A 10,371-nucleotide genomic window follows, 5' to 3' on the forward strand; every position below is an offset into this window, starting at 1 on the left:
TAAGAGAAGTAGCCTACATCTATTACTCAATTAAAATGATCCAGCCAAAGAGGAAAAAAAGGCATCAGCATACAAGATTCAACAAAAAACATTCAGCCAAAATGATATCAAGGCCTTTATATGGAGTACATGCTTTACAAAAGTCACTCTACTAAAGTGAGCAAAAACATTTAATTTACAAATTGGTAAGAACTTTTACTACTCCAATCTTTGCACCATCAAGTTCAAAAAGTTTGAATTTTTAGACTTTAAGTCCATGCAAGTAAGATGAGAAAGAACTTAAGTTAGTCAAGACAGCAAATAAAGATGTAGATAATTGAGAATATCAAAAGAATCAATCTAAAAAATAATAAAATATGAATTGCCATATCTAATAACTCAACTTATACTTCTAATAAGTAAACAACCATAGATACGCATTAAGTAAACAAGAATAACTTACCAATTTCCATAGATATGCATCTTTATGAATTGCCATATCAATATTCCATAGATACGCATTAAGTAAACAAGAATAACTGATCAAAAGAAAGATCGAGTCCTTTTTCACATTTTGCAAAATCCAAGCACTTATATTGTCGAGTACCAATAAATAAGAAGATAAAGAATATAGGTAAGTGTAAACTACCATAAATATAAGATGCAAAATCCAACCACTTGTACTGCTATTTACTTGTAAAAACCTGATTAGTATACTTCAGTACCTATATAAAGAAGCAAAAAAAAAAACAAAAGTTAGTGTAAACAACCATAAACAAAGAAGTAGGGACCATAAACTGTAAAGCACAAACTAGTTTTGCATATAAGTGAACCTGTCCAATGAAACCATCTTCATGCTTGTGTATGACTTCGAACTTGGTTAACAAGTTCTTGTTCACATTCAATTTGTAGAGGAAGAGAACCATCTTTCATTAAACGATGCTTTCCAATGTGTGGCACTTTGTAATTGTTTCCCCCTAAGTTCTTCATCACCTCTACCATACATGATTGCAGTGTTAAGAAAACATTGTTGAGGCTTTCAGTTGATAGTTGATCAAATGATTTTTCAACAGCAAGGAGTAGCTCATCAATTGTTTTGGGCGCTTCTTGATGTTGAAGTGATTGTATGGCCCTAAAATATCCTAAATCAAGAACATTCATGTCCGGGCTATTAGGAGGCTGAAATACCAAGTGAATATCAAATCCATCCATCCAATCAGCCTCAATAAATTTAGAATCCATGGGATTAGTATGTGGCTTGGCATTATCTTGTTGGATAAAAATTTCAGTACCATTCTCACGTGGCCATTTACTGCATATTGCAGGCAAAACCTTTTCAATTAGGCATATTCTATACACCCCTTTAGTCACTGACAATAATGGCTTTGTTTCTAATGCATCAGCAATCCGATTTTTACTATTCCTTTTTGCCGGCTCTTTTAGTACAAAAGGAAAAATACCAATTTTGCCATCAAATTCTCGGTAGTAAGAGCAATCAAACCGAGGTCGAGCTATAGCAACTAGAAACATAACCTTCGCAATGAATTTTTTGCTCTTACATGTTCGAAGAGGTTGCTCTTCCTCAAGATGAAGATAGTACCTTTCGGATTCTTTAGTCATATAAAACCATTTTTCATCAACATGAACAACATTAAACATACTCTTAAAAATTGGTTTAATATTGAGACTTTTAGATTCAAGCATTGACAAGCAAAATCGAAGTCTTACTTGCTTATTTTCATCCGTCAACTGTGGTTTCAATGCATTTCAATGCGACCTAATAGCAGCTTCTTTAATTCGTCGATGAAAAGTTGACTTAGCCACTTTCATTTCACTGGAGAGAGAATGAATGTTTGTTCGGCGGCGAAGAGAAATTGTCATAACGGAGGTGAAATCTATTTCCACTCGTTTCCGTCCAGATCTTTTTGGAAATCTCCGAGTTACATCAACTACTCCTCCATTTGCAAAAGAGATAGCCGTTCGTTTCTAAATCCTGCTAACAGTTATGACATTTATCTGGAATAAGTCTGCAACATTCTTAATTGTCCCTCTTCTCAATTTTCCACCATCACTATACTGCAAGAGAGTTTAAAAAATGGATTGCCTTTCTTCATTAGTTAATCTCTTTATACGATTGCAGGAAGTTTCAATGTCATCAAGCATATCCATTTTTCTTTAAAAAGTCACCAACGAAACAGAGCATAATGCTCATATTTATATACAGAGTAGAACTAGGAGTGAGTACTCGTAGTCCTTAGCTAACAAATTTTTAAAATAGGCTATTCAATTTTTAGAAATCCACCAACTTGCAAAAGTTTTAGACCAATTTGGCGGTAAATCTTAAAAACAAAAAAAGCCAGAAATTATAATTAAGCAAGACAAGAATTAATGCCCTCTTGACATGAACCCAAAAAAAGAAAGAATAAAAACAAATCATAACAAGAGAATAAAAAAAACTCAATCTTGATATGTTTTGATTAGACGGATAATCCAAATCTAGGCAGTGCAAATTAGACGAACCTTTATTGAAGACTTGAATCCCATAGAGTTTTCGTCTCTTCCTTGAGCATCAGCGTCAACTTGTTGTCAAAAGTTAGGTAGAGCAAAATTTTACGGATTTATTAGCAAAAGATGGAAGAAATTTAGGAAGTGGAGTAGTAAAAGACGATGAAATTTTCTTGCCAAAAGAAACTTTGTAGCTTGTGATCTGAAGAGTTGTCACTTGTCACATCAATGTCTTTGAAAGAAGTGTTTGTATCAGATAAGAGTAGCGGTGATGGGCAAAAGTGGAGTGTACTGTGCATAAGGGCAAAAGTGGTACAAAAGATAAAATTTTTTGGTGAAGTGTACTATGCATAAAAAGCACATATCCCCAAATACAACCAAATATATGGGACGGAGGGAGTATATTTTTTGTTATTTTCAAAGAACAGTTGATCTTGACCTATTTTATTTGACTAAATCTCAACATGAATTATTGAATTGTGCTGATATTGGATATTTATCTAACCCACATAAAGCAAGATCTCAAATTGAATATCTATTTACTTGTGGTGGTGCAACTATTTCATGGCGATTTACAAAGCAATCAATAGCTACTACTTCTTCTAATCATACTGAGATAATGACAATTAATGACATTAATCGAGAATGTGTTTGGTTAAAATAAATGATCCATTATATTCAAAAAAATAGTGGGTTGTCTTCTGAAAAAGAAAATTCTCTGATTACATTATGTGAAGATAATGCAACTTGTATAGCCCAATTGAAAGGATGATATATTTACAGAGATAGAACAAAACATATTTTTCAAAATTCTTCTTTACCCATGATCTGCAAAAGAATGGTGAAATCGATATGGAACATATCTGATCTAACAATAATCTATCAAATTTATTTATTAAGGCATTGCCAACTACAACATTTGAAAAATTAGTGAAAAATATTGAACACATATCGACTAAGAGATCTCAAATGATGTTTGAATCAGGGGGAGAATTTTGAACACAAGAATAGTGTACTCTTTTTCCTTCCTTAGGATTTTTTTCCATTGAATTTTTTCCTAATAAGGTTTTAACCAAACATATTTTTTGTATAATAGACATTTAAGGGGAAGTGTTATGGAATAATTTAATATTGTGAATGTCTATCACATTTGTTTTATCCCCTAAATGATGACAAATATTTCATATTGTTCGAGATGATAAAATTATCACGACTTTTGAAGTGATAGAGATGACACGACTTTCAATAAAATTATTATAATTTTTGATAAAGTTGCACGATTATCGATAAAGCTATCACGTCTTATGAAAAGATTGTATCACTATCTTGAAGAAAGTAGCTGCTGTACTTTCTCCTATAAATAGGGATTACCCCTTTTGTAACAAAGTGATAGAAAACTGAAGTTTCATTTGAGTGAACGAAATAATAGCTCTCTTCTTATATTTCTCTTATCCTTAACTCTTTAATTTCCTTTTTTTCTTAGCATATTATCCATCACATAAAATTTCAAATATTATATCATAATAGCATTAGTTTTGTAACAAAGACCATCTTTTCTGCAACTATAAATACTCAGCTAATAAGCAGACACCAGCATTTCTCATTTCTATAATTCCATTTTCTCTTCCCAAATTCAAAATTCTCCCTCCTATTATTCTCTTTCACACACTCACACATCCCATACACGCAGACATGCATTAAGTTTTCCTGGAAGACGCAAGGAGAAGGAGTGGTGCTGCTCAAGTAAGCAATTACTCATCTAGTTATGTATTTTTAGTACCAGATGAAAGATGATAATTAATCAAGTCAGAACTGATGAATTTTCTTTGTTTTTTTCCTCTTGTGATAATGGAATTTGAGCTTAGAAGTTGCGAAGGAGAGTTGTGGTTGCTTCAGCTGAAGAACCTCATTGATTATGATCGGTTGTTTCATGCTCTGACTACTTCTGGTAACTCTAGTTCTTCACCATGCCTTTGGTCTGATTTTTTTTTTTTTGAATTTTTGAGAAAAATAACTTGTTTGACTTTGCTCTTATTTACTTTTGAGTGTGAATTCAACTTTGAAGCTATTGAGTTTGATGATAAGTTAGTTCGCTTCTACTTTTCTATAATATCATTCACTCTTACTTCATCGTCGAAAAGAAATGACAGAGTTTAAATTTCTGCACAATATTCTAATTCTGCTCTATTTGACAATTTAGAAGATAGATTTCATAAGGAATGGAAGTTTGTTTTTTAGATATTTTACGTGTAAATACATGTTATTGATCAAACGATTAAGCAAGCTATACAATCTATGCTCCTCCACAGTGAATGTTTTTTTTGTTTCCCTCTTATTTTTTAACTAGTGAGATGACCTGCACGATGCACAGAAGGGCTAATATTTCCCATGTTAAGTTGATTAATTTTTAGCCGTTATACATTTCTTATAATGTAGAGAGTCATATAATTGTTATAAGTCTGGCTTGAATTATAAAATAATAGTATGGTAAATTGGTTGAGTGAATATAGTGTTAATAGTTTGTGTAGTATGGAGGATATTTTGTAATATAATGGTTAATAAAGTACTATAATTGAGACAATGCAGTGTCGACATTTTGTATGATATGATTTGTATAAATTATGTGGTCTGGGTGAGGTAGTTATAAAGATACCCATCTATATTTATGTATATCTCTATTACTCACTAAGTTCCATAAACATAAACCAATTTCCATTTTTTTGCACAAATTAAAACATTTAATCAATATAATCACAACAATTATTTTTCTTTCATATTTTGTAAAATGCCGCTCACTAATATTAGATCATTAATCCACATTAAGATCCATGTATTATACATTATTTTTGAAATTTACAGTACTTTAATTTTTTAATGTAAGAAACAATCTAATTAATGTTGCATGTTTGACTAAAAGAATAAAAAAAAATAGCATACAACATTGCTTTTCAATTTAGAGCAATTTAGAGCCATTTGGAAAAATGAATATGCTAAAAATTTTATAATAATTATATATATACATTAAATATGGATATCTATCTAACAATATAAAAGTGAGAGTTGCCCTATTAACAGTGCTTTTTTGTCGAGCGGTTATCCTGCAATTGTTATTAGATATCCGGGCTATTAGTAAATAACAAACTAATTATTTTTTTTATAGAATGAAAAGAATAAGAATAAAAACAGGGGCATTAAAATTTTGTAATAATTATATAGAGTAAATATGGATATATAGGCTAATATATCTTTATAATTGTATGTTTTAAAAAATAGTAGGATGAGAAACCATTTTTAGTCCAAAACCTTGACACTTTAACCGATTTTGGTTATTTGTGATAACAATGTTGAACCTCTCTCTCTCTCTCTCTCTCTCTCTCTCTCTCTTTACTGTTGTTCAATTTTTGGGAATCGTGCAGTCAAAAGCTACTGCTGAACATGCTAAACAACCACTGCATTCAACAACTTTACAGAACACTATTTTATTTCTTTTTTTGCAATATATGCATTCATATTTTTGCAAAAAATTTTATTTCACGTCACAATAATAAAATTCATTTTTTAAAGTCACTAAAGCCAATAATAATTTATTAATTATTTCCTCAATAATTGTGTATTTACAGAACACTTAACAATTTTATTTTATGTTAAGCCAACAATAATTTATTAATTGTTTCCTCAATAATTTTGCATTCATAGAATGCTTCAAAAGCAAATAATTAACCACAAAATTAACTTTCTAATAAAAATACAAGACTAACTTTTAAATTTTATTTAAAAAGTAAAACAAATCACTAAATTCACATAAATTGTCTCTTTTTAAGATGTACAACATAAGGGGTAAATGTTAGATTGGATGGTAAAGTAGAACATATGAATTTTGACAATCAATAGTTTTTTTTTCTTCTTTTCAAGCAATACTATTAAAGAAATATAAGAAATCAATGAAATTCAGCATTTTACGTTCAATCCAAATTTCGGAAAGGAAGTCCCAAACCCAATAGGAATGAATCATGAAAAAGGAGAGAGCAGGGACGGAGCCAGAAATTTATTTTTGGGGGGGCTGAAGTGTATTAAAAAAAATTTTTTGTGACGAAATAAATATATTTAATAAGTAAAATTTAGAATCAATAATTATAAAAATAATAAAAACATATAATTATACATACCCAAAAATTTGTTATTGATTAACACTTGAAGTATTGGTAGTTGTTGCACTCGAATAACGAAGAGGAGGCAATTGCATTCTGCGAGTCTTCATCCGTTGAAAACGCTACAATATTTGCTCATTTTCAATTGTTGCAAAAATATCCTTCTCGATGTATACAACCAGACAGTCATTCATCCACTCGTCTCCCATTTTGTTGCGCAAATCAGTCTTTACAATATTCATTGCAGAAAATACTCTTTCAACAGAAGCAGTCGCAACTGGTAGAACTAATGCCAACTGGATCAGACGATAAACCAAGGAAAAGTCTTCGTTTCTTCATCTCTCTGAAAATGATGTTTCAAATAGTTTTATCGCATTCAACAACAATAATGCTTTGTTCAAAGAAGCTAGTCAAAGTTAATTAATGCACCCATTGATTCTCAGCTTCAAGCTAAAAATTCAAAGCTTGTGAGTTAGCTTAGTGTTTAAGCCATGTGCACAGCTAAAAAGAGTGCTTAATAGCTGTAATCATGCTTTATAGGTAGAGATCGCTGATCAGGATTGGGATTTTGCAAATTTTATACCTTGCATGCCTAGAAAATTACTTTAGCGTCATTCCAATGGTTTAAGTAACCATTTTTTAGTTGACCAATTGAAAATAATAGAATACTATGCTTTAAATTTGATAAGAGATGTAAAAACTTGTATTCAATAACCAAGCTTACTATGTCCAACTACTGCATATAAAAAGGCGTACACACACCAACGGTTGCAGATTAATGATATTTATGTCCATTTAGTTTCCTGCACGTAGCAAGAAATTAGAGAATATTTCACCATCTCCTTTAGAAAAACCCTGATAAATTTTTATTTGAAGTTTTTATAATTTGTTAGTATTAAATAGCAAGACCTTTTATATATAGGGTTGACAGGGAAGATCTCGATCTGCACAAGGCTCTCATATTATTAAGCAGAAATAGGAAGATAATAAAAAGGGTTCCATCATAAGAATAACGGTGAAGTTCCCTTGATCTCTATGGAATATTGATATATATAGTTTTGATGCTTTTCAGAAGCTCTAAGGTAAGGTTTTGATATTTCAGTAGACCACGAGGCACCGAGTCACTGATTTCGTGTCTTTGCTATGCGCCTCTAGTCACTAAACTAAAATGGATGCCAGAAATTGACCCAACAATACATTATCGATAAGGTTTTGTAGCTTTGTACGATACCATTTCATCTCACAATGGTTGCATGATATAAAGCTCAAGAAAGTGCATTTTATCTCTCGACCGCTAAGTATCCTCAAACTTTGTAGCATGATATAAAGCTGGCCGCCGGAATCCCCTATATATAGGGGGTTTTCCGGCGGCTTTGGGGGGGGCTTAAGCCCCCACCAGCCCCCCCTTAAATCCGTGGCTGGGAGAGAGTGATGGGCGTCTGTTGGTAGGTACAGAACCACGGTCACTTTCCATTTAGTTATAGGCAAAGTAGCAAACGGAGAAGTAGCAACAACTGGAAGCAAATGAAGCAATCCAATTGACAAAAAAGGGCCAACCATTTGGCAAGGATTATGGTATAACCGCTTGGCAAAAAATGCACTATTCATTAGACAACCCTCCCTTTTATATAGTTAGATGTGGTGTCAAAAGCATGATTTTCTTTGTGTGTTTGTTACTAAATATTAGTATATTTCAGTTAAATATTATGATTCATTCAATTTTTATTGAAATCAAGAAAGTTATTCAGTCAAATTTTATGACGATTCAGTAACTGGACCTTTTCATGAGAGAATTTAATCTAGACTATATAGGCTCAATTTGTCAATGAAATTAAGTTTTTTATTCTATAACAATTCATCAATTCATCAAGTACCTCTCCATCGGAATGATCTTCTTCATTTGATTTTTCATTTTTTACTCTTAGGAGTCCTTCAACTAATCATTGAAAATTTGGGGATGAGGTACTTGATGAGGATAATGGAAGAGATGATGGACCTGATGTAGGAGAGGATGATTTAGAAAATATAAATGAATTGATTGGTCTCACCATTCCAATAGTTGAGAGAAATATTGATGGTAACGAATGCATACTGGATGAGATGAGTTTAAGGAGCTCCATTGGATATTATAATTTTACTGAAAAGTTGAGCAAATTATATAAAGGAATCCAACCAATAAGTGCCATAACACATGTCTTGTGGCCTTGTCTTGGATATGAAATACACTACATGACAGATGGTGGGAGGGAGTTGGATCCAAATTTTCGACAAGTCTGAGATGTATTGTAGTCCAAATTCAACATATCCCTGACAATAACATGTTTCCTGTCCATTTTCAAGTAGTCGATGAAGTGTTTACTGAATGTAAGATCCCTCGGAGGTTCATTACATATTTCAAAGCATTTGTTGTAATAGTTCATATGCTATAGTCAAGTTGTGAATGAATTGAGCCACGTGATCCAAGCCAAGTGACTAATGGAAGTATGGTTGGCTTGTGTTTTATAGAATTTTTTTAATGTTCATGGTGATAATTTGGATATTCCAAATATTCTTTGTGGGATCTTGGGATGTATCAGAAGATGAAAATTGGGATAATGAGGAAGAGAAAAATGATGATAATATGTTGATGATAGAGATGATGATGAGATGGAGGATGAAAATGATAAGGAAGAAAGGATTGAGGAGAAGGATGAGAACCGTGATAAATATGATAATGATAGTGACGATGATGATGATGACAATGAAAAGGATTTTCTACACATTATTATCATCATTGTCATCACCATTAGGGGAAAGGAAGCATTAGGGGCATCCATGCTTTAATATTTACCTATGCAAATGTAGTTATGAATAGTATCAATAACTCTATTTTAGTCATAGTTGGTTGAGTTTTCTATACCAATCATAGTGCGTTGCGTTGATTTTTAGTATAATTGTCTTTCTTCTCTGCTGGATGTTATGATTTCCATATCCTGCAACATTATATTCAGGAAATGATATAACAGTGAAATTCTTGTCTATTGAAGTTCTTGTTTACATAGACTAAATTTGGTCTGACCTCTTATGGAGGAAGATTGCAATTAAACAAATTGGTGCTACCTGGAAACTCACATGAACTGCTCCAACATCTTTATCCTACCTGAGAACTTATCCAGAAGATTGAGAGATTGCTAAATTGATTTTTGTCAGTAGAAGAGATCAGGCCACATTTTTCTGCTAAAGTTTGTAGGAAGCCATTTGATAAGGGAAGGTTGGGAGTTCTTGATTTAGAGATTTGGAATCAAGTGTTGATCTTCAAACACATTTGAAACATTTGCACAAAAAGGACATGCTTTGGATTAGGTTGATACATTTAGCATTACTCAAAGGAAGGTGCTTTTGGGCTGTAAATATTTCGGCAAACTATTTTTGGGCTCAAATGCAACTTTTGCAATTAAAATCACTATTTTTAACTCATATAGAAGCCAAGATGGGGAATGGATCTGATTTTTTTGTGGCATGATAATTGATACCCTTGTGGCCTTTTTTTTGAACTATTTTTCTGACAGAATTGTGAGTCACATGAGTGATTGTAAGCAGGCTAATCTTATTTTTTATAGTTTATGGCACTGGCCAGTAGGTAGGAGATGCACTACCGAAGTTAATCAAATTATTTTTGATATAGATTTCTTGCCTAATGTTGCTATCTCTGATTCAGTTTGATTGTTAAAGTCAAAATCTAATATGTTTTCAACCAACT

At 32.2% G+C, this 10,371-nt stretch overlaps 1 long non-coding RNA gene across 2 annotated transcripts; it reads right to left on the reverse strand.

Moving 5' to 3' along the window:
* Positions 1-2,848, reverse strand: LOC113735852 (uncharacterized). Of its 2 annotated transcripts, XR_011841696.1 has the most exons (4): positions 2,500-2,845; positions 1,708-2,055; positions 813-1,121; positions 50-704 (listed from the first exon to the last, which is right to left on the reverse strand). It is a non-coding gene; the product is annotated as an uncharacterized lncRNA (long non-coding RNA). The 2 variants fall into 2 exon arrangements; XR_011841695.1 differs by having other exon boundaries at positions 1-704; positions 813-2,055; positions 2,500-2,848.
* Between the last annotated feature and the right edge of the window lie 7,523 nt (positions 2,849-10,371).

The sequence above is a fragment of the Coffea arabica genome, chromosome 3c (genome assembly GCF_036785885.1).
Source record: "Coffea arabica cultivar ET-39 chromosome 3c, Coffea Arabica ET-39 HiFi, whole genome shotgun sequence".
Taxonomy (NCBI): domain Eukaryota; kingdom Viridiplantae; phylum Streptophyta; class Magnoliopsida; order Gentianales; family Rubiaceae; genus Coffea; species Coffea arabica.